Genomic DNA, 25,853 nt, shown 5'->3' with positions numbered 1-25,853 from the left:
CCTGGCAAATGCAAAGTTCTGTCATCTCTTTCTTTCTTGGCTGCCTTTGACCACCAATAGAGCCAAATCACAATATCCCTGCATAAGACAGGATGTCACGAACATGTAACATGTTTATCCTAAACACGTTCAGTTTAAACATTAGATCTTTGTTTATTATATTTTACCCCCCAAAAGGGTATAGTTTCTGTACTGAAAATGAGAGAAATCTATCACGAGACGTGTGCACAGAGAAAATTAGGTGTTCAGGTAGTCCTGAAAAACAATCTTGACTTTGCTTTTTTCAATGTAGCAAAATATTTACTAAGATGAAATCCTTGTGCTAATGCTAAATGTATACTTAAAAGAGGGATTCACTCTTGGAACTATGCAAATGGTAAAGAATATGAAAAACATAAAAAAGCTTTGCAAAATTTGCATATACTGGTCTTTTGGGATCTGAGAATAGGGAAAATATCTGAATGGGATTATTAGCTGATTTTACTTTCAGGACTGAACATTTAAAGATATTCAATCTATAACCCAACATGGCCACAGAAGATGGAAACTATTCCTGTAAGTTGAACTGTTTTTAAAAAACAAATTACTCATCCATTTGGGATGGTAATTTGGGAGAAAACGTAAGATCTCAAAGCCTCTGTGGGTAAGCCAGAGGGGGTGGGGGTGGAGGGTGGCAGCAGGGATGAATTAATGGGCAAAAAAGAGTGAGCTTATGTCGTCCAGCTATAGTTAAGTGGTGGGTATAAGATACCATGGCATGATGTTTCCAAAAACCTTTTGATAAACTCGAAGAACAGATTTCATTTAATCAATAACTATTGTTTAGGAACTTAACAATGTATTAAATACTGTACTACCATGAATATTTGTGGTGTTGAGAGAGGTGTTCAAATGTTAAGAAGAAACCTAGTCATTTATCCTCTTTTCTTAGTGAAATAAATGTTTCTGCTTTATTGCATTATTTGAAAATATTAGTGGAGAGGTCTCATAAAAACAAACGTTATTGCCTGATTCTCATGTAAACTGCAACCTGGCCTCTAAAAGTCCTATAGGACTTTTCTTCTTCCTCCTTCTTTTTGTAAGAAGTCAGCATCATTTTTATCCAAGTAGGACATATAATGATATTGGAAAGAAAGCTCACCTTAAAAGACTTGCAGGAGATGATAGGACAAACCAGAACAGGTGTGTTTATGGTGAGAGGACTAAAGAACAGAATCAGGGTCAGGGAGAGCAAATGCGTGTGGACAAGGGTCCTACAGTCAGTAGAGCAGACGAGGTGGAGGGTGAAAGATGACAAAGCGTTGCATTAGCTCACTGTTCCAGGCAGGTGTTGTGCAAACTGACAGCTTGAACTGGGCTGTGCTCAGTGGGTTCTCCACCACAGTGCCATCAGCACATTAGGCGTGTTTGTACTTCTCCCTTTCCTCTGAGATTTCACACACTCAGTTCCCTGCTCCTCCCGACATCTCTGAGTTTGTCTGGCAGATACCTCATACTTAACCTGCCTACCGCTCAATCCATGCTTCTCCACCCCAGATGTGTCTCTTCCCACCAGTATTCTCCATCTTGGTAAAAGGCAGCACTACCCACCTGTCATCTAAATCAGACAACTAGAAAAAATCCTCCGCTCCTACTTCTCCATTAAGCCTCCCCTACTTTTTCCCAGCAAATCTTTTCATTTTACCTCAAATCCTTCCATACCCGGCTTTCTTCACTGCTACTACTTTAGTCAAGTTCTCCATCATTCCTTTGATAAACTGTTAAAACAAACTCTGAACCACTTCCATTCCTGTGCACTCCAATGCCTTCTCCACACATGGATCCCATCGCCTTCTTGATTAAAACCTTCAGAACCCACCTCCTTCATCCACAAGTAGAAGAGCTCGGTCAGTGACTGGGTTCCATACTGTTTTAGAGCCTCAGGGCCTTTGTATACACACTTCCCTCTGCCTCGAATATTCTTCACAAAGCTTACATGTTACAACCTTGGAGTTCACCCTTTTTAGAGTGATTCCCTGTTATTCTTTTTCTTAATGTCTCATTTTTGCCCATCCAAAGTTAACATTTCTTTCTTTTTTTTACTGTTAAAAAATAAGATTATTAACTGAACCCATTAGATTCTGAGTTCCTTTTGGGCAAGAGCTACATCTATCTTTGTAGTGGATTGAATTACATCCCCCCAAAACTCACTGAAGCTTGAATTGTGTCTCCCACGTTTTATGCATTAGAAACTTGGTCGCCATTGTGACTGTTAAGAGGGTGGGAAATCTTATTATAGTAATGAAAAGGTGGAGCCTTGAAGAGGTTATTGGATTGTAGGACCGTGCAGTGGTGTATGGATTAAAAATGGTGGTCAGGGGCGTGGTTCTGAGGGCTTTAAAAGAAGAAGAGAGTCTGTCTGGCTGTCTTTCTCTGCTGTCTCTTCTTCCACCATCTTGCAATGGGAGACCCTTGAGTCACTGTCATCATCACCAGATGGACTCTGGACTTCCCAGCCTCACACACTGTAGGCAATAAATTTTGTTTTCTTTATAAATTACCAAGTTCCATGTATTTTGTTATAAGCAACAGAAACAGTCAAAGACAATCTAATTCACTATTGACTTGCCACCCCTAAATACTGCCTGGCACACAGACACACTCAAAGATCTATTCAATTGGTCAATCAATCAATATCCAAAAATGTCAAAGTCTGTTGGGAGCTGATTTTTGTTATGTATTATTTTCCTACTTCGAACATCTAGGACAATTGTTTATATCATTACTTTGATAATTAAAATGTGACTATCTTGTGATAATTTTTCATTGTGGTCCCAAACTGCTAACTGCTTTTTAATACTTTGCCAATCTGTCTTCCACATCAGATTGTAAACTCTATAATGGCAAGTCCTCAAGTCTGTCTACTCACTCATATCAGAAGCAGAATCTGAACTCTAGAGACTGCAGATAAAGAGCTGTACAAGACATGCTCAAGTGAGCATGGGTTACCCTCACATTCATTAATTTAATTTATTTAGCATCTTTATGTGCCAAGCACTGTTGTAGGCAAAAGGAACATAACAGGAAACAAAGAGGAATCTCTGCCCTCATGCACTCACATTCTTGTGGGAACTCAAATACATCTGTCACAGTATTTAGCTTCTAACACTGAGGTCATCCGTATATACCTATGGATTTGATGTCAAAACATATTAAGTTGGGAAAAAGTAAGATAACTATGTGTTTATGAAAATTCAGTGCAATCTTCCTTTAAATCATGGAGAATTGTGAGAATACAAAATCAGAGGACAAGGCAGTCCTGAAGCTCTGAATACCATCATTCTTTCAAGCTATCTCTACCAGATAAAAGTTGCCTAACTAATTGTTTTCACCTAATTCACCCTACCAATCTGAATGAACTGTTTATGCATAGAAATCTGCTTTATGCCTAAGATAATTACTGAAATTCAAGAGGCGGGGTGGAAACATCTGGGGTTGAGAAACTAGGTAAGACAAAAGAGGCCAATTACACCCATGTCTGCCCTTCAAGTGCTCTAGTAACTTACACCATATTTCAGACCTGTGATTTCACTCATAAAGTATTTTAAGTAGTTTAATATGTTGTACTACCAAATGACAAACAGCATTCTGGATTTAAAAAATAAATAAAAATATGCAATCTAATCTCCAGTAGGATTTAACTTCAACTAAGGAACAAAACAGAAGAAACACAGTATGTTTTGACTTGGACTCTGCCAATAGAAGATGGTAAATTTTCATAGGATTTGAATCTAATTTTTGGATTTGACATGACCACATGGAACTTTGAATCATATTACATTTTGTAATCATCTTTCAGAATCCCTGTGTTAAATGGCAAGTTTCCACCTGAATAATTTTAGAAGAACATTTTTACCTCAAAGAGTTTCCTGGTACTCAAAAGTCCAAATAAATTGACTGTGTTTCAGTAATTAACACTAAAAGAGAGAAAATGAATAAAGAGTTCTACCACTGAGTTGTAAAGCCTGGAGTCTCAAAGGTAGCGAGGTCTTTGTGCCAATTCCTCATTTGATTCTTAGATGAGGGGACTGAGATATCCTGAGAGACTGAAGAATTTCCCAAGGTCAACATGTCATTGAGCAGCACAAGCAGGATTTAAATTTGGTGACTTGCAAAGTGTCCTCTCCACTCTTCCAGAGCTGCTGTCCTTCTCATTTTCCACTACCCTAGTCCTTATCAGTGCTCTCCATCACATCTTGCCCTTCATCCTGAACTACCAGGAGCAGCAGAGAGCAGAAATCCAGGCTACTGAAGGAGAAATAACATGAAGGAGTCAAAGAGTCTCAATGCAATGCCTGCCTACTCCTCAGGGCTGAAGCCCAGAAACCAGGACCTGCCCCTGCCTGAGTGTGACCTTGTTTGGATGCTCTGCACCATATAGGTTGACCATATCTTTGAGTTCCGGGAAAATACAATTGCATGTTGTTATTGTATGTCTTCAGGCTATTAATGCTATGCATATTTTTAGTGAAAGTCAGGCCATTTTCACTTAGGAGACTGAATTGAACATTAAAAGTATATTTTTAAAAATAAAACTCTAACAGTTCACTTTTGAATCAAAAATTGATTTTGAATCAAAATTGGGACCTACTTATTATCATCTAGCTTCTGGCCCCCACTCTACGAAAACCTTTCAGACCTCATGAAATCCACAACATACAATCTGGTGAAGAAGCATTAATATCTGAAATCAAAAGCCCAAAGTTATTTCAGGAAGACTGTATCTAAAATTGACAATTTAACATGAGCTGCCGAGAAAGGTTGATTTACTTATTGGCCCACAAACCATGACTTTTCATTTGGATAAATCAATGCTTTGCTAAATTAATTTTGCTTATTTTCAGTTCCTGGTTGCTTTATGCATGTACAAAAAGTGAAGTGATAGCTTCAATAACTTGGTTCCATTAGCAGAAGAACTTCACACAAAGTTAAATGATACCAATATCAATATTATCAGATGCTGCAAATGGAAACTAAAGTTAATTCCAATAATAATTTGGTTTTCTTTATCCACTTCATCAAATCAACATAAGTTTTTGGAAATTCATTCTGTTGAAGGTGAAATATTTAACATTATTGTGAATGCCCATTGTAAACTCATTTTTAAAATTTAACATGGTAAATAAAATGTTAAAATTTCAATGCTGAAATAGTTGCATAATTCAATACTAAAAATTAATATTAAGAATGACTTCCTTTTAGCAAAATTTACTCTGAATTTAGCAAGTACTTAAGCAACTATAGAGAGTATTTTCTCAATTGAAAATATTTTGATTTACTGAGAAGAGTCCACTGGAATTGTGAACAATTTCCAGTTTCTTTTTTTTTTTTTTGTCTTTTCTGTGACCGGCACTCAGCCAGTGAGCGCACTGGCCATTCCCATATAGGATCCGAACCCGCGGCGGGAGCGTCGCCGCTCTCCCAGCTCCGCACTCTCCTGAGTGTGCCGCGGGCTCGGCCCCCAGTTTCTTAATCATAAAACGCAACCTTGAAGATGGCTGCAGGCTATTTTATTTAAAAAAAAAAAGATGAAGACAACAAACTTATTGAAAGAATATACTATTCAGTAAAATACCAGTGACTCAGTACTGGAGAAAGTACATGCAAAAAGATGCAGAATGACACCGTTTAAAGACCCAGGGAAAGCCAGATACAGAGTGGTTTCTGATAAGACCCAGATATTCTCTCCATTTTGTTTCTGTGAGAATCCTTCAGGTCTTTCAAGGCCTGCATTTATATTTGACCTCATTTGAGTGGAATGGGTCTTTGCAAACCACAGAGCCTCACTTCATTTACTTTTCAAGTGATCCTTCCTCTGTGCTCTGAGGCAGCACGTTTACAGTGCTGTGATTCTTCCTTCACTTAGCTGTCTTCCTGTCAATCTGTGAGTCATTAAGGCAAAAACCACGTTCTAGTAATCTTTAGCACAGTGGCTGACACATAGTAATGCTTACTAAATACAGGGCAAATGAATAAATGAATATTTATAAAGATTAAGAGTATTTTCTTTATCTATACAATTATAGGTAATAATCCTCATTTGACAAAGAGTGTCTTATTACTCTAATTTTCATGTCATTTTCTTCTTTATGCAATTTTTCATTGCATTTTGCTCTTCTACAGGTTGAGTATTCCTTATCCAAAACACTTGGGACCAGAAGTGTTTTCAGTTTGGATTTTTTCAGATTTTGGAATATTTGCATATACATAATGAGATATCTTAGAGATGCAACCCAAGTCTGAACACAAAATTCATTTATGTTTCATGTACACCATATACATATGGCTTCAAAGTAGTTTTATGCAATGTTTTTAATACTTTTGTGCATAAAACAAACTTTGTGCACACTAAACCAGGTGTCAAATTTTCCACTTGTGATGTCATGTCAGTGCTCAAAAAGGTTCAAATTTTGGACGATTTTGGATTTCGGATTTTCAGATTAGGGATGGTCAAAATATTATTATATATTATTATTATATCATTTATCATGTTCAAACCTTGGAAAATTTTTTTCATATATCTATTTTCTCAGTTAAACAGAAAGTTTCTTAAGGTATTTAATCCCAGTCTGTGCAAACAATAAATGTCCAGTAAATATTTAAGAATTAATTAATTAATTAACACACACATGAAAGAACTGAAACATAGTAATGAGGATGCTCTGTGGCCAAAAGGAAACCACCACAACAAAGGGAGAAAAGCCAATGATGTAATGATGATAAACAGCTGGTAAATTCTGAGATTGAACTATACATGCTACTCTTTGCTTAAATCTACTGTTTTTCAATGATGGCCTGAGTATTTATGTAAAATGCCATAAATAGTCTTTGGATATTTGGAGTGTTATGGACTTGGATCTTCCTGCTTCTCTTTGAAAACTTCTGACCCAGAGACACAGAGAATAGTAGATCTGTCAAGAGCTATGTGACTCCTAAGAATCTGGAAATCAAGGTTTCAGTGTCAATGGAGACTAGATAAACCAAAAATATACCATCTCCAGCATGAGCCTGAGCCTGAGAAACGTTCACAGACATCGTCTGCACTGAATCGTATTCTTCCTCAATTTGACTGACACACAACATATGGGAACTGTTGACTAATTCAGGGTAAAATAAACACTTTCTCTGAAATAATAATTTGTGGCAAAATATTTTACGTATCAGATTTATAAAAGAATCATCAAAAACCAGTACCTTCCTTTATATGCAACATCACCAGGGAAGGCAAACTAACTGAAGGGCATTTTGCAAACTAAATGCAGATCAGTAACAACAGCACTGTAGAAAAAAGCCCCATTGGGACATAAATGTAACTAAAAATACTGAAAAGAAACTATGAACTGACTATAAATTATTCAGGTATCAACCAAGTTTGCTTTTCCAAAACATGTTATTCGAAACAACAAACTACATAATAAAAATGATAAATCCCACTCTATATGCAACTCAGTGATTCTGAGACACACTTGTTAATACTTAGATTGGCATAACTCCATTTGCTGAGGAAAGGGCTATAAATACAAAACTACAGTTTGTAATACGTACGAATGCCCAATTCTTTCCTCCAGCATGACCGGCTCACGCAAGCAACCACTGGCAGACTCCACTTATTATCATATTTAAGGACATGCAATTTGAATTACTGTAGTCTCCAAAATCAGAAAATTGGTTCCATGCAGAAGCCTGCAATTACTGTGAAACAGCCAGGGATTAACAATATATGTATTATTGGGTGTGTCTGAAGCAAAGACCACTTTTGGCTTCAGTCTATCTATATTTTATCTGTATTCTATCTTGAAAGGAGGATTTTTAAACTTGCCATTGTGATGGGATGCATGGCCTCATCAAATCTTTAGAGGCCTGGGTGAACTCATACTTACATTTTAGTTCCACTTCAACAAGAGCCTTTGCCACTATTAATGAGAAGAAAACAGTCATAATGGGGGTGAACAACCCCATTTTCATCATCTCTTGGATAATTAAAATAGTGGAAAAATCAAAACATCAACAATGTACTTAATTTTGTTAAAACCATTCTTAGGATGAGCTATGATTTTCCTCAAGATCATGGGAGAAACAATCATAAACTGACAACACTCCTGCCAAAATACATGAACACATGGTAATAGAGCATTGAGAAGATGGTATACATAGTGATACGTGGTTATTACATAAGTTTTATGTAGTTAAAACTTATTTATCCAGTACATTCAGCAAAACATCAATTAAGAGGATGCTTTGACAGGGTTCTTCCAAGTGGTAATTTCCTACAGAATGGTAATACGTACTCTAAAGCATACTCTCCTATTTACTAATTCAGAGCCTGGAGGTCAGGCTAAAGGAACCTGTAATTTTAGCATGTTTCTCAAGAGAACGTTGGACAGTCTGGCTGGACCAATTACTGACTCTAACTGGGGAGCTACTAACCTATTCTAGCCACATACCCCTTCTCCTCTTGTTATGGGTTTGTGTCCTCAAAAACGATACGTTGAAGTCCGAATCCCCAGTATCTCAGAATGTGACCATTTATAGAATTGTTGCCAATGTAAATAGTTAAGTAAATATGAGGACATACCGGAAAAGGGTGGGCTCTTAAGAAAAGGAGAGAAACACATGAGAGAGCGCTATGGGATGGCAGAGGAAGAGACTGGAGAGATGTAAATGCAAGTCAAGGAACGCCAAGGACTGATGGCCACCATGAGAAGAGAGGAGAAGGCAGGGGAGGATTCTACCCAGAGTCTCAGAGGAACCACAGCTTTGTGGACATTTTAATTTTGGACTTCAAGCCTTCAGAACTATGAGACAATACACATCTGTTGTTTTAAGCCACCCAGTTTGTGGTACTTGTTTCAGCAACCCCAGGAAACTAATATACCTCCCAATTATATAATAGAAAACAAGATTCAGGCATGGAATGCTAGAACCAAACCTTGAACCTGAGTTGTCTACCTTCCACTAGAGGACTCTTCCCAAACCTCACACAGATCTAGATGTTTATTTTCTTCTTACCTGGAGTACCGCAATTACCTTCTCATTCTGTGATGATCAAAATGTGCTCTGAGGACACCTATCTCAGACTCAGGAGTGCTTAATTAAAAAAGAAAAAGAAATGCACATTCCTGAGTTCCATCTGACTGAGTGTCTCAGAGTCTCCTGCAGATAGGGATCGAGAATCTGCATAGTTGAGATGTCTAGACCACTCCACCACTTATAATTAGTTTGCAAACCCTGTCTAAAGGAGTAGGATTTCCTAATTAATTTGATTTGAAGTTAATTAAGGGTTAGTTAAGCAACCCTTTGATTTTAATTTTTCTTATGGAAAATTGTTATACACTTACAGTCCAAATTCTTTCTTAAGCAACTGAACTCAATAATGCTAATTGTGAGTCACTGTATAACAAACACACTTGAGCTCTGTGGATCTTACAAAGAGAGTAAAGGAGAGAAAGAATTCTTTTTTATTTTTTAATTGGAGACAACCTAAGACTGTCAACTAGTATCTATTATCACTTTTTAAAATAAAACTTAGAAATAAAATAAAGTCTCCTATATTTCAAAAAAAAAATACCATACCATTCTTATTTTGTTCATTTTACTATTGACTGGTAAAAATTAAAGGTCTTTAGATTAGCTCTTGAGAGTCATTACTCTAGCTCTGTGATTATTTACCTTTTTAGACATCAGGCCTCCCTGGATAAACTAATAAAATTTTTGTCAAAATGCACCTTCAATGCCCATGTGCATGTGCTAAATTTCTGTGCAATTTAGTTAACTCAAGGTGAGAGACACATGATTTATATTTAGGTGACACCTACTGGGTTGGAATGTGTACTGATTCTACCATGTTCTGGAAGATGTTATGCTTTCATAAAAATCCCTGAGAGCCATCAGTTATTTTTTTTAAAGATTACAGATTACTTGTCTTTCTGGTGGTTTTTCTGAAAAGACTCCTCTATTGCTCTTCCCTTGGCTATACTTACATTCTCTATGTCTCAACTTCTGGAAGACACATTAAAAATCAGGAAGAAACATGTTGCTTTCACATTGCAACTTCCTATAGTCCTATAAGGGTTGTAAATTATCACAAAACTTCCCTCTAAAATAAAGTGAGTAGGTAGATCTAAAAAGGAATAATTCCTATCTCACCCAAATATCAAGTTTGAAGCATTTGCTAATTTTGGAAAACAGCATTTCTTTTGTTCTTAGTTCTAGGATGCTGGTTGGTTTTGGCAAAAAGCAAACCAGCATTGGCTTTAAAGTTGAAAGTCAGTTTCTTCATGTTTAAGCACACTAAGGGGAAAGGGAAAAAACAAAATCTCACAATTTTGCTTTTCAGGCAGTTTTAAAATACAAAAATAGAGAAGCAAACGAGTTCCTGTGATAGCTTAATTAAGCCTTGAGTGTATAGATGGTCTGTCAACTCTTCAGAAAACATCTTTGTCACCCTCCAGCATTCTGTTCTCACTCCCTCCGCTCCCACTGTGTCTCCTTATCTTGAATCTAGAATGTGGAAATAGTCTGCTAGGAGATCTCTCTGACCATTCAGCTTATCTCCAGACATATATTACACACTGTGGTGATATTAATCTCATGGCACTTTTTCAATCTTATTATTTTTTTGGCTCTATACCCTACATTCACTCTCTAACTGCCTTCATAATTAAATATAATTCCTTGGTCAGACATTTAAGACCCTTCAAAATGTGTCATCGAAATGTGTCATTCTCTCACTCTTCCTACAAGTCTTTATCTTCCACCACATTCTATTCTTGAATATAAATTTTGTGCTATTAATCTTTCTAGACCTGGCAATTTTATAATCTCTTACTCCAGGAATGCTTTTTTTGTCAATCTTCCCCTAACCATGGAGGATCTGTTCCTTAAGGCCCAACAGAAACACCATACTCTCTCAGAAATCAATCTGGTCCCCATCAGCAAGTGACCTCACACTTACACAAACCTTGATAATGTGGTGCCTACAACCCCCACAACTTCCCATAATGTGTCTGGGAATTTGTCTTAATTGCCCTGCTTTTTTTTCTCATTCATTCACCAAATATTTATTGAGCACCTATTACATGCAAATGTATTTTCAAAGTTTGAGAATATCAGTGGACAAAACCAAGCCCCTGTCCCCATGGAAACATATTTTAGAAGAATTAACAATAAGTATATAATATGTCAAATAATTCTTTGGCATGTATAAGTTCTTAAATTACTGATACAAATGGCATAATCGACTCTGTGGCAGTTAGGTCTCAAACTCAAAGATAATTCTCAACCCTATACTATTTCCACTATTTCTTGCTGTTTTTGAATACATTTTGGGGGAGGAGCTGAAACTTCAAATTTTTTTTTTATTGAAACATAGTTGATCGTATATATCTGTGGGGTGCAGAGTTGAATATCAATACCTGTATTCAATATGTTATGTTCAAATCAGGATAACTAGTCTACTCAACATTTTACAATGTAATTGTTTCTCGTGGTCCTTTCTCAGTTCCTTCCTTACCCACCACCCTTCCCCTTTCCCACCTCTGCCTTTTTTTGTAAAACCTTATTCATTCATACATGCATTCATTCCATCAACACGAATAGTTACTGATCATCTACGATGTGCTAGGCAATGGGGTTTTAAAACTACTAAAGCAAACCTTTCCCTGATGAGGGTGAACTTGCTATGATAAAGGCACACAGGTGCTATGGGAAAGGGTTGGGGTGGTGGCATTTGTTTCAGAGAAGGGACCCCTAAACTGAATCAGCATTTTCCCCATGGCTAACTGTGGGAAAGGATGAGGTTCCAGGAAGAGGGACTTGTTCCTCAGGTTCTCAGTGCCCACGTTAGAATTAATCCAATCTTATCCTGATGAAAGTCAGCAGTGAAGCCATTCTGAAAAGGGAAAACCTGCCCTCATTATAAAGCAGTGCTAATAAAATAGATTAAGCATTCACTTAATGAGAGGCTCCCTTCGAAACTCCAAAATGGTGAAAGGTCACTGTGAGCACTCTCCTAATAAAGCTGGGGAAGTTTGGGTGGCATGATTATGACATGAGAATGACTTCATACACACAGACACACTCAGGACGAAGCCTTAATGAATGAGACTTTAGGTGAAGTTTCAAGGTATAGGACAAGGAGACATTAGAAAAAAAAAAGTCACGCAGTTTTATTTATTTTAAATGCTAGGATGTGTCTGAAAGCCCTTCCAATTCAAAATAATCCCTTTCCATCCCCTCAAACCACTGTATAACACTTGAGTGTGGAGACTGGCATTTAGAAAGAAGGCTTTAAAGCATGACAAGATTGCTTTATATTCAAGAAATGTTAAGTCGTGTATACTTAATTTCTGGGGAATAAAATGTACTAGTGCTTTCTGAAATGGTCTAAGAGTCAGAACTGCAGGTAACCGCACTGTGCCACATACAGCCCAGCAGAGCAGCCTCACACTCCCAGAGAGCAAGAGCTTTGGGCACATGCATTCAGAAGAACAAGGGTGAGCAAGACACGCATGGAGGACACGAGGTGGACCAAAGAACCTCCTGTGTGTCCTGAGGAGTCAGCCGGCAGGCCTCTCTGCAAAGATCTCAGGGTGTGTGCACTTCAGTCGCATTGGGCTTGGGTGAAGAATGGAGGCAGACCTGGAATTTGGAGAGACAGAGAAGGCAACTGCAGCCAGAAATGGTAGAACTCAACTCTCCATGGCAGCCCTGCATTAATTAGTGCAGTCACGTTCTTGACACGGGGGTTAAGAGCTTGATCTCTGGATTCAGACAGGCCAGAGTTGAATCCCAGCTCCAGCTTTTATATGTTGTGTGATAATCTCTCCAGAAAAAATTTCCCCATCTGTAAAAGGGAGATCATAAAACCTACTTCTAAGAGGGTTTGTTGGGACAGTTGGTGATAATTCATATAAAGTACTCTCTGCAGTGACTGACACAGTGAGAAATCACAGATCATGGCTGTTGTGATTAATCACTGTGAAAATACCCCAGAGATTGACAAAGATGCGCAAGTATTTTAGTTCCTCTTCACATATATAGCCAATGGAACTTTTCAGACTAACTGAGTAGGGCCACTTGTTCTCAAAAGGACTGTCATTTAGAACTGATGCAGGCTCTGGCCAAAGAGCTTCCCAGTGCAGGGCTGCACTGCAGACTCGTCACGGAGCAAGCCTGGAAGGGCCAACGAGAGCAACGGGCAGAGACACTCGGAATTTTAAATGCTCTCTCCTCCTGAAGCCCCACACACCCACTGGCTTCTATTTCCTTCCAGCCTGTGTGTCCACGGAGAGCCTGCCACGGGGAGCTCTGCCTTGGAAGGATTCCTATTCACACTTTAGGACTGTGCAAGCTTCAAAAGAAAGCCATGGAGGAGAGGCAGACTGAAGTCATTTGCAAAGTTCAAGGTCATCTTTCCTTTTTCTTTCTCATGATGCTAAAAGTAAAACGTCGTTAATTGTATCACAAGCCTAAAAAAGGAATTCTCCTAAGCCTGGTCTTTATGGAGTTTGGTTAGACATGCAGGCCGCAATTTCTGTTTTTGTTTATTTTTGAGCAGGTCTGTTGCCTATGCTTAAATGCTGTTGTTAAATCTCTCTGTTTTATAGCTAATCACATTTTTATAGCAGACATGAAGCTCTCTACAAGGCCCTTGCTGAGCTGTTCCTGTAAATCAAAACCTTACTCGGCTGTTCTTCTAGCTGGCAGTAGAACAGGGTTAGTTTTACCATTTATGGTTGCAAAGCCCATCCAGAATTTTTTTTTTTTTTGTTCCCTTTAGCTTTTTGGTTTCTTTTCTTTTCCACTCAACCCCCTTCCCTCCTCCTGCCTTAAAAATGTATATTCCAGGCTTAGCTACACTGTGTATGAATAGATTATTTCATTCCCTACCACAGTACATTAATAAAGGTGTCAAAATGACAGAGGGTGCTTGGCTTACATTCCTGTGTCCCAGATCTTTTCCTCGAGGGCAGGCTGCAGCTATTTGGGAAAAGATGATCTGTTGGGCTCCTGGTAGCTGACCTCCAAGGTCTATTTAAAGTACTAAAGCACCTTCTAGTAAAACTTATTTATAAAGTGGACAGGACACTGAAACACATCTTGTCTTCTTCGGTCACTTTTACTGCAGCACTGTCATTACCTTCATGCCAGTGTCAGGCTGGGGACAAAGACAGCGCAGGCATTTAACCCTTTTTGCCCTACTGTAGGACTCTGGGCACCAGCACTCCATCTGTATTTTAAGACCAGTGTTACAAATCACCCCACCTACTTTGCTAATTGTGGTGAGGCTGAGACAAAACACAGGAATGAAAGTTTATGAAAAGCCAAAAGAAAACCAACAGGTATGCAAGGGGAAGCTACTTTTAAATAGCAAGTTAAAAGAAAGTGAGGGAATAAGGGAATATGGATTCTATCCAATATTTCCAAAAGAACGAAACCTTCCCAGGCACCAGGGGTAACTCCTACCTGTGGGAATAAGGGAAGGTGGGGTTGTCCAAATGGCTTTGGGCTTTCAGTAAGACCCACACCTGGTGGCGTCCACTGCTACCCATTCCAGGTGAAATCTCAGATAGCCCTGCTCACAGGAGATAAGGAGATGCTTTCTGGCCCCAGCAATTTACCAAAGTAAGACCCCACGAGAAAGGAATGCCAGCTCTGACATTTGGAGTTCTACTTCTCCCAGGGAGCCAGGTAGTTGCTGGCATCATAAAGGTGAGTGAGACATTGTCACTGCCCTGGTCCTGATGGAGCTGGTTGGCTGTTTACTCACTTGTTTGTTTGTTTTTGGTTTTGGAGCTGTATTACTCCAATTGGTTCAGAGGACTGAGGCACAACTCAAACATGACTAAGGAGAAAGGGAACATGTTGTTGACTCCAAGAGGGAAGGGCGGTGAGTGACAGAAATACAGGAGGAGCTGGGCAAACTGTGTCCCCAAGACAGGAGCTGGACGCTCACTGTAGTCAGCTCGCACTCTCCCTCTTTCTTATGCTCTGCCCCCAAGTCTGCTTTCAGCCTCACTGGTTCGTACTGCTGACAGCCAACTCGATGCAAGCACTACCAGCTTAGCAACTCTAGCAGAAAGGAGAACCTTTAAAGCCCACTGCGTGTGCAGCAACCCCTAGAAAAACTGTGACTGCCGGAGGTCACATGCATGATCCTGGGAACATCTTTCTTTGCAGTGCATGCGTATTTTTGGGCAGGCCTGAATAAGTTTCCACGTCTATGGCCAGGGGTAAACAGAGTCTGTTAGCAGAAGAAAGGGGATGTGAAAGTTAAATAGCTGCCTCAGTTAACTACAAGGGCAGAAGAACAGGCATAACAGTGCCATGATATTTACCTAGGAGAAATCGAGAGTCAAGGAAAGATATTAAAAGGACAGCTCTTAAAAGACAACAGAGGGAGATAAAGGATGGGTAGGGTCCTTTGCAGATGTTAGTATGAAGTGGGGAGAGTGGGCAGCCAACCTGATGAGAAAGATCCACTCCTGGTAGCCTAGCCATACCTTGTTAATAACGAGAGCTAGCACTTAGTACTATTAGGCACCAAGCACTGTTCCAAGTCACTTAAATGTATTAACTCAATTAATTCCCCTCTCTATGGAGTAGGTACTCTTTTATCCCCATTCTACAGATGAGAAAACTGAGGTACAGAAAGGTTAAGCAGTTTGTAGGATCTTCCAACTAAGAATGGGAAGCAAACCTGGATTTCAACCCCAGCAGCCTAACCTGAGGGCTCACACTCATATATCCTGCCGCCTGCTCCTCTCCCCCTAGGGCCAGCACCATCTCTGCCACAGCCATGATAGACACTCTCAGAACCAAAGTCCTATCTCATCTCACATCAGCCTTATCTGATCACTGCTTTTCAGAAACCTAAACCACCCATCTTTCATCTGTACTATGCATTTATAATCCAGACTCAGTGATGCGGGATTCCCTCTGGATTTGCTGCCTCTTTGAAGATCCATTGACTTCCCAGACATCCCTTTTCTTGGTAGACTTCATCCCAATCGTGATCTAAAGAAGAGGAATTCTGCAGATTTCCCTGGATCATTCTAAGAGAATTAGACCAAGCAAACACCTGTCAGTGATCTCAAAGCTCAGGGGTAAGTCATAACACAGTTAGCCTCAAAGAGCACATGCCCCTGCTGTGACAATGCTTGCAACTTAACTATGCTCAAAAGAAGAAAGTGGGGAAGAGGAAACCACCATCAGAGGAAAACTTCAGCCCCAGAAGCATAATGAGCAGCACCTGAGTCTTGCTGGGTTGAAATAACCTCCAAAGGAACAGGAAAACCCTCCAGACAAGACTGAACCCCCTCAGAGGCCTGCAACAGGAAAGGACAGCAGATGAAAGAGCAAAACAGCAGGTGAGCACTTTACAGGAGAGGCTTAGAGGAGCAACTGGACAGAGTTTCTTGAGAACTTAGATAGGAAGGTCAGAGTATGAAAACCAGCCTGTCCTCGCTGCTGGTTACAATTATGTGCACATCAAGGTGGTTTGTAATTTTCCCGGTAGAGGCAAATGATACCACCCGGTGATGCTGGTCCAGTCACTGGCGTGTCTGTAGTATGATGTCCTAGGAAAGGTGGGTGGAAAAACCTGCCCCAAGAGGCGGACATGCATTCCAGGGGCTCCATACTGACAATAATAGGGGCCAGTTGTCACCCTAGAACATCATCCCTGGGACATGGGGGCCAAGAAAAAGGTGGCATGATCAGCTAAGAAAAGCCAGTGAGGAGAAGGGTGGACAGACCATGTCACCCACAGGAAACAAAATTTCAAAATAAAATTTGAGTATTTTAAGTAAAGATGAGGAGGGTATCCTTTCCTTTAATTTAAAGAAGAAGGCCAAGAATCTCAGACATTCTGATAATATTTCATGCACAGAAAACCCCATTCATTCTCCTGCAAACCCTAAATCTACTCTGGCAAGCACAGCAGTCTCGAGTCCCTGCCGCTCACATGCTAGAAGGACCCAGTAACATCTCAAGACTGCCTTTACTCCCATGGTCTTAACTGGAGAAATCTGAAGAGCAATGTATATTTATTCTAATCACTGACCAAAGGGACAGTTTTCTAGCTGGGTTTCATTATTTATTTTAATTGAATTGAGTTCTGGTTACACCCACAAAGCTGATTATTTAAAGTAATTATATAGTTTTGAAAGTTGGAAAGCAAACACTTCTTTTCTAAAGTGAAGAAATTCCTCCTCACTTAGCTCATCTGTTTAAAAAATATATAAAACAGGATTTTCCTCCATAATGAGGATAGTGAAAAGGGCAGAAAACTATTGGTTTACAACTGTGGTTCTCGACCAGAGGCAATTTTGCACATAACCCCCATTTCTGGGGATATTTGGCAATGTCTAGAGACATTTTTGGTTGTTACAACTTGGGATGTGTAACTGGCAGCTAGTGGGGAGAGGACAGGGTGCTGCAAAACCTCCTACAATGCACAGGACAGACCCTCAACAGAGCATTATGAGGATCAAAATGCCAGTGGTGCCAAGGTTGACAAGCTCTGATTTAGAGACACCTGGATTCAGCTCTAGTCTATTCTCTATTAGCTGAATGATTCCTCAGGGACCAGTTACTTAAATTCTCTGAGATAGTTCCCTCATCTGCAAAACTGTGAAAGACTGCTGTGAGCAACTATGACTAATCTGCTCTTTCCACCACGGCTGGTTCTACTAATAGTTCAATTTATGGAGCACTTACTATGTGTTAGATGCTGTTCTATTTTTGTTTATCTCAAGCACTACAACCACCTTATGAGGCACTATTATTTCTCCATTTTACATATGAGAAACTCAGGCACAGAGTGGGTAAGTATCTTGCCCAAGGTCAAGGGCTGCTGAGAGGCGGAGCAGGTCAGGACCTGCATGATAATGTGCACACCACAGATAGTAGCTATTATTGGAGGTTGTGCTATTGCTAGTGATCTCAGACGTTTAACGAGATACCAAAAAGACGGTGGAGAAGGACGTCCCCTAAAGCTCTGTATCGAGATCGACCATATGATCAAAGAAGGCAAAAATCACTCATCAACCCATTTCTTTTTTCCCATCTGTTCTTTCTATCACAGAGAAAAGAGTAGGAACAAAGAGAGTGAGAAAACTCCCCAATATCAGTGTGGCAGACAAGCCAGTTTGGCAAGCTGCTGCCAGGAGCCGTGGCAGAGGGATGCAGCGGGTGGTGGTGTCCTGCAGGTGGCCTGTGACTCGAAGATGGATCATGAGGCCTGATTCACTGGCTCTGCCCTTGGCAGGTGGGGATGGAGAGGACCCTCCTTTCTGGGCCAATGACCCAGTGTGGATTCTAGAGTGTTCCTCCCGGACCCCTCTGCGTGGTGGTGTTTCTGACCCTTGTCAGCCCCATTACTGTTTCAATAAACAAAACTCTCAGGTGGTACATGCAGAAACATACTCTATTACAGAGTTAGCCCCACTGTCATCTGGTTATTAGAAGAGGAAACCAAGCATGTTCTGTCTTGCTGATGGTCAGAAACCTTTAGCTTTAGTGATGCAATACTGTGGACCAAATTCACTGTGCAAGATTCCTCAACTAGGACATTTATAGGTAGCTGCTGGCTGATACACCTGGAGAGCCCTTTTGTACAGGTTGGGGAATCTTTACGTGGTACAAGAATGTGGCCTTGCTTCTGGCTAATGATAAGGCAGCCACAGAGCCACCGACTGGAAGCAAACCGTGCAGTGCATATGATCACGGTTTGAGTTACTATCCACAATAGTTTGAATGATGGCTCCCAACTCCAGGGATGCTTTTGACTCTCACTAGGGAAGCCTTGGTCTTCTAATTTGCAAATTGGGATAATATTACCCACCAATTACGGTGGCTAAGGATTAGTCACAGTACCATTGTCATAGCACTAGGACAAGATCAGCACTTGATCAATGGTTCCCATCCCCATTGAAACCAACAACTCCTGTTTTGTAACAAATTTTTGGTCATGTCCCCTTCACTATCCTGAAATGAGATTCACAGATATTAACCTATATACATAATTTCAAAAGAAATAATATAATGCCCTAACTGCCTAATAAAGGAGAAATAGAAAAGTAAATTACAATAAAATATTATGTATTTAAATATGTAACTGGTTAGACTCTTCTAGCATGCTTTACCATGAATGCAATAGCTCCAATGCAGACACATGTGTGAGGAGTTGGTGCCCATCACACCACAAGCAGCAGGGCCACTGTGATGTGACATCTGAAGTGGTGAACAACTCCTGGGAAAGTTCCAATTCTGAGCACTATCATCCCTTCCGTACACATGGTAGTGTCATTCTTGGAAAAGTCAATATATATTTATATATACTCTATCTATGAAAATAAATACATTATGTGTACATAGACATGGGAGTTAAACCCTAGACCCAAATAATTATTGACATTTGTTTTAACCTACATAAATGTCCAATGAGCTACAAAGTCATGCAGGACACCAGCATTTCTTCATTTCTTCATGTGCCAGACTTTTCTATGCATTGCATGTCATTAGCACCCCTGCCCTTTACCCAATGACCTCAGTAGCCCTCCTCCAATCATAGTCATAACCAAAAATACATGTTCTGGAGTTTGACCCAAACACCTCCTTGAGAGTGGTGCCACACCAGTTAAGAACAATGATAGCTACCACTGTTATAACTACAGCAAAATATCCTACAGGTCTATAAGATGGTCATTATCCATTTCTCTTCTCACACTGAAATAACTGCATTTAGAATTAGCACTAACTGGTAAAAATGAGTGTTATGTGGACCTCTCCAGTGACAAGTGAAGGTATGAAAAGAACAGGGGGTGGTTTTAAGTGGGGGACAAGCTCACATCCAGCCCTTCGCCTCTGAATGCATTTCCCCGCTGCCACAATTTGGATTCACTGAGACTATGCTATGGCTTAAATGTGTCCCCCAAAACTTCATGTATTGAAAACTTAATCTCCATTATAACAGTGTTAGGAGGTGGGAAATCCTATTATGGTAATTGAGTGGTGGGGCCTTTGAAAGCTGATTAAATCATGAGGACTGCCCCCATGAATGGATTAATCCGTTGATGGTTAAATGGGTGACCATGTGTGTGGTTATGATGGCTTTATAAGGACAGCAGGTGAGAAGGTTAGCTCTCTTGCCTAGGTCATTCTCACCTTGTGATACCCTACTTTGCTATAGAGAGTCACCACCCACCAAGAAGGCCCTCACCAGATGTGTTCCCTAGATTTTGGACTTGCTAGCCTCTGAAACTGTAGGAAATAAATTTTAATTTCTTTATAAATTACCTAGTTTCAGGTATTCAGTTATAAGCAACAGAAAACGGACTAATACAGGTTACGACCAGGATGCCAAGAGTTAAGCTCGGACATCTGAAAAGGAAAATGCAATAGTTATACTAAGGGCTTTTGATTATAATGAGCCATGTGGATTTTTGACAATTCCCCAAATATAAGATTTCCTGTAAAGAGGTTTTGTTATTATTACAACCACCTATTCTAATCCAGGGTGGCTCTGGATTGTGATTCCCTCCAACGTTTTCACTTGTAATGCTTTTAATGGGAGCAGCAGAAAATTTTATTAGGGAGAAGACAGTGTGTGATTCTCATTTCTAATTCATTCAACAAACATGAAGCATTCACAACCTGCCAGGCTGTGAGTTGAAGACATGGGAATATGCTCACTGGAAATACTACATAGATGCTAAACCCATATGACTGGTTCTAGAATTTCTCTGGCCCTGATAGAGAGTGTCTTCACTCAATTCTAAGCAGCCTAGGCCTGCCATTGGACAATGAGGGCACCATGCTTAAAGTCCCAGTAGGTGGTCACCATAGTTCTTGGCTCAATGGTTCAATCCATTGAAACTTAAGTAGGTCTCAATTTCTGGTACTTTTTCCTTCCAGAAAATTACATTTTCAAGCATCACTGCACTTCCAAGCTATTAAAAATCTGGTGACAAAAGATACAGATCCAAAACAAGTCAATTTCACCTTCTAAATTACTCTGAAAATTATATAAATTGAGTTTTTGTCTAATTTTGTATGTTTTAGTCTTGGACAAAATGCAGCCATTAAAATAATATCCCTAGAGGTCAATATATTTTGTTCATTGCTACACACAGAGAGGGTTGGAGATGAGAAGGAACACAAGTTGAGAAGGAACAAGGTCCCTAACTCAGAAAATATGGCTTCTAAAAGAGATATGGGGTGCTTTAGATAGAGGGACCACAGAGATGGTGTTTGGTTTGATATTGAGTGTATTTAGTGTGATGCTGCTAGATTATTTGTGTTGTCAAATTTACCTAACAGCAGTTAATTATGTAAACATATGGACTCTACCAAATGCAGGGCTGTCTAAATCTGAGTGTACAATGGACAACATTATGAGAAGACAAACTTAGTTCTTAATGATCTTGAAGGACTCAGTGTAGAGTTGATCCCACCTACACATCAAGGACAGGACAGCAAGTTCGGGTGACATTGCGCAGGTTCTAAGGGATTGGGAGGGAACAGATGACCAGTAAGCAAACGAGCCAGACAGCTGACTGGATACATTAGCAACTAGTGTCCCATATAGGTCTTGGTACATGAAGTCCACAGGCCCCTCATAAGAGCACTCCTAAAATACCAAAAAATCTGCTCACTGTTCCCTGACAAAGAGAGCAACTGGGCCATTGTATAAAATATTTTTTCCCGCAGTATGATTATTGGGTGTTTGCACATCGGCTCTGCTTTCAGTTAACTAACTCGAGAGCCAGGTTGGTGACTGTGGATTTGAGATTAGATCATGGTAAGACATTCCAAGGTGCAATGCAGCATTTACTATAGTAGCTACATTTCCTGAGAGCTTCCTATGTGCCAGACAGACTGCCACACTCTATCCATGCATTCTTTCACTGAATCCTGGCAGCAACACAAACCTTGTATACAAACCCTGTCCCCAGAAGCATTTCCTAGATGCATTTTTGCATTTTAGGCACTCATGTCATGTTCAAAGACTACATTCCAGCTTATTTTCACACTCTGAAAAAAAATGAAGCATTTGAAAAATGGTGTCCTGAACTGCGTTCATGAGTTTTATTATTTGCTCATGTTCAAGAGGAAGGCTTTTTTGTTGTTGCAGATAAACTTTTATCCGATGGATGTTGCTATCAGGTAAAGTGTTGGATAAGCTGGGATCCGACTTACTAAATGTCACAGTCAGAAAAAAATTATCTTTAGTCACTTAGCCCCACAAATAGGACATTTGAAGATTTTAGTAAATAGTCTCCCCAACAATATAGTGGCCATTTCTACCTTAAATATCATGTATTTATTGACATTACATGGTACAATTTCTGTGCACAGAAGTATCTTCTCTGTGGTCATTCAGTTGTTCACTCATCCACTCATTTATCAAACAAAAGCACCTACTAAGTGCCTGGCATCACGCTGGTGGTGAGGAAGACAGTCCTGTCTTCACGAACTTCACAGCATGATGACTTCTATACACAGATGCTGCTGATTTTGCACAGAGAGCATGACATTGACACAGAGGGACAGAATGTTAGGGCTCGGAGGGATCTGAGTTCATCCCAGGGAGCCTGTTCCAGATGAGGACACAGCACAAGACAGTGTAACTGACTTGTCAGGGGTTAAATGGCATGATAGTGGCACAGGGAAAAGTAGAAGCCATATCTGTCAATCAAGAGTTCTCCCTCATCTGGTTGATTTCTGTCAACCTATTTTACACATAAATAGTCTTCATCCCATTACACAAACAAAAAAAATTACTAAATTTGAGTGCTAAAGAAAAAGAAATATCTTATTATATCACTCCTCATTCAAAACTCTTTCAACAGATTCTGTTCAGCTACCAGATAATTCCCAAACACCACTCTATGATATGGCCTCTGCCTACTTTTCTATTTCTTACCGAGCATCCCATTTTAGTCTAAAGCCATCAGCAATTTTGCAAAAAGGCCATGCTTTTTCACTCATTCATACAGTTCATCAAACAGACAGAAACCCAGTGCCAGTGACGTGCTAGGCTCTGTGGAGACACCAGGAACAGACAGAGTTCTTGATGTGGGAGGAGCTCATATTCAAATGTATTAGTTTCCCATTGCTGCTGTACAAATAACCACTAACTTGTGGCTTAAAACAATGCCAAGGTATTATCTTACAGTTCTGCCAGTCAGAAGTACAAAATTGGTCTCGCAGGACAAAAATCATGGTGTTCATAGGGCTGAGTTCTTTCTGGAGGACCTAGAACAGAATTCATTTCCTCGACATTTTCAGCTTCTAGAGATACTTGCATTCATTGGAGCCCTTTCCTCCATCTTTAAAACCAGCGATACAGCATCTCCAATCAATCTCTCTCTAACTTTGACAACAGCTTCTATTGTCACATTTCTTTCTCTGACTCTGTCTCTAATCCTTCCGCCTCCCTTTTATATGGACACTTGTGATTACACCAGGTTTACCTGGATAATCCAAGATCATCTCATCTCAAGATCTGTAATCACATCTGCAAAGTTCCTTTGCCATGTAAGATAACATAATCAAAGGTTCTAGTGAGTAAAACTCAAATATCCATTTTCTACCTGACTCATTTGTCCATTGCTGCTTCTTTTACTAAAATCTCTCTCCCTCCCTCCCTAGAATACCTCTATTTATCCTTTAATACCTAGATCACCCACTCTTATCTGACCCACACCTCTCCTAGGTAGATAAATCACCTAACTCTTTTCTATAATACCTTGCCTATACTTTCTGATCCATGCATTGTATTATAATACTTACATGCCTCCCTTACCAGACCATAAATCATTGAGAGCAGGTACTTAGGCTTATTCATTCATGCGTCCCATCCATTTGTGCAATGATTTGTTAGGACAATACCAGTGCTGACTGTTTGGGAAATAAATGGATGAATGAAAGGAAGGATGGATGAGTAGGAGGATGTCAGGGACTACTGGTAGCATATTACAACTAGAACTTAAACTGTATTGAAATTTATCTAAATAATTACCTCAATCAATGTGGGAAAATTCTTAAAATATTTTAATTGACTTTTTATCATGTCAAATTGTAAAAGGGCTTAATGTTGTTAAGTGTTACTCTATATATAGCTCTTGGGAGGCACTACACAGTCCTCATTTTCCATACAAGGAAACTAGAATTTAGGAAGTTAAAGAGACCCAACATGAAGAAGAAAGGTAAAAGAAGTCATGAACTTCAGCTTCCCATCTTTGAACTGCAAGAAAATCATTAAAGGGGAGAATTTCAGTAAAATTGTGCACTGAAAAAAATTTCCCATAATTTGAGTTACTGATGAAAACATCTTTTTTTTTTTTAGGTCTAAAGCTCCTTAGCTTTCTTAAAATCTATGCCCCCCATGGGGGTTGCATTACATGTCATTGTCACGGCTGCCCTCTTGCAGATATGCTTTGAAGAAGACTTCTACTATGAAACAAATTTCTTTCCTTTCCAAATATGTTAAAATTCCCACCTTCTCTATGGTGTCCCAGAATACATGGTTTATATCTCTTTAAACGGGGACTAGTTCATGGGACTTGGAACCAGAGGCAGTGCATCAGGAGGCCTTAAGTAGCAATCCCTGCAGAGCCCAGCCTAGGGATGACAGAGGGTGGGGCCCAGCAGGGTTAGGTGGTTTTTTGAAGCTGGTCTATGTCGGTGTTCAATTCTGGTACAGTCCAGCCTCACTTTCACACACAATTCCTCGAATAATATCACATGACCCCAAAGAGCTTCTGTACGGTCACAACATTTTGAAATGACACACTTTTAGTTGATTAATTAAAAATAACAATAAACAATTCACTGCAAGTTGAGGGCTATAAGAACAAAAGACAAGTTGTAGGTCTCCAGACACTTCTACTAAGCTGCCCCTGAAGCAGTGGTTGATTAATTAATTTTATATTTGAATTGAAAACCTGTGTTTCCAACAAATAAACAATACACCTTCACCTTTCATCTGGCTCTCATATTCTGTTTACAACCTGCCCTTGGCTTTTGTAAACATCACAGAAGGTATAATTAGAGCTACAGCTTATTTATTATGACTGGATATTGCCTGAAGCTGTAGATGTGCAAAATAAAACCAGGTGATTACGCTCAAACTCTTTTTTACTGTCATCTTCAACAAACAGAAAAATCTCATAAAGTGTTTTTCCAGTGTCTGAAATAAGCTGAAGACTTTCCAATCAGACATAAACACTTTTGGGGTAACAGACTGTGTCCAGCAGTTAAGACGAAGCCTGCATGAACATGGAGTTATTAAACTGCTTCCTCTTAACCAAGAGCCCACTGGAAGTCTGCTGAAGAAATACGTAATCATGTCCTTGGGCATCGGTTACTCCCCAGATTTCTCAGCTGGATATAAAGATTTTACAACAATGTGCTATAACAACAAGGGATCAAGAAAGTTACTTATAACAAAATTTAAAAGCAATATTTTATTTATATTCCAAAATAACATGAAATATTAAAATACCATTCTTTATAAACAAAGACAAAAATCATTTTTGTCTCAACAAGATGTAATGTTAGGTGGAGGTGGTGATGACAAATGTTGTAAACTCACCTGACCTGTTTGGTTTCCCTCTGGATTCCCAGTAAGGCTATGTTTCCCAGCTTCCATTGCAGTTAAGTTTAAGTAAAGTCATGTGATTGAAATCTGGTCAATGGAACGTGGACAGAGGTGACAAGGGCCACCTTAGCCCTGGCAATCTATTCCCTTGCAGGAGCCTCAATATACTCTCTTCTTATTTTGTGGCAACGTTGGAGGCCACATG

The 25,853-nt window shown here is 39.7% G+C and overlaps 1 protein-coding gene across 1 annotated transcript in view; it reads right to left on the bottom strand.

The window, feature by feature from the left end:
* The window catches only part of FBXL7 (F-box and leucine rich repeat protein 7), a 390,711-nt gene that overhangs the window by 195,218 nt on the left and 169,640 nt on the right, over positions 1-25,853 (bottom strand). The window lies entirely within an intron of this gene.

The sequence above is a fragment of the Cynocephalus volans genome, chromosome 2, assembly GCF_027409185.1.
Source record: "Cynocephalus volans isolate mCynVol1 chromosome 2, mCynVol1.pri, whole genome shotgun sequence".
Classification (NCBI taxonomy): Eukaryota; Metazoa; Chordata; class Mammalia; order Dermoptera; family Cynocephalidae; genus Cynocephalus; species Cynocephalus volans.
Note: the sequence above shows the minus strand (reverse complement) of the source record. Positions and strands in the feature narration are given on the sequence as shown.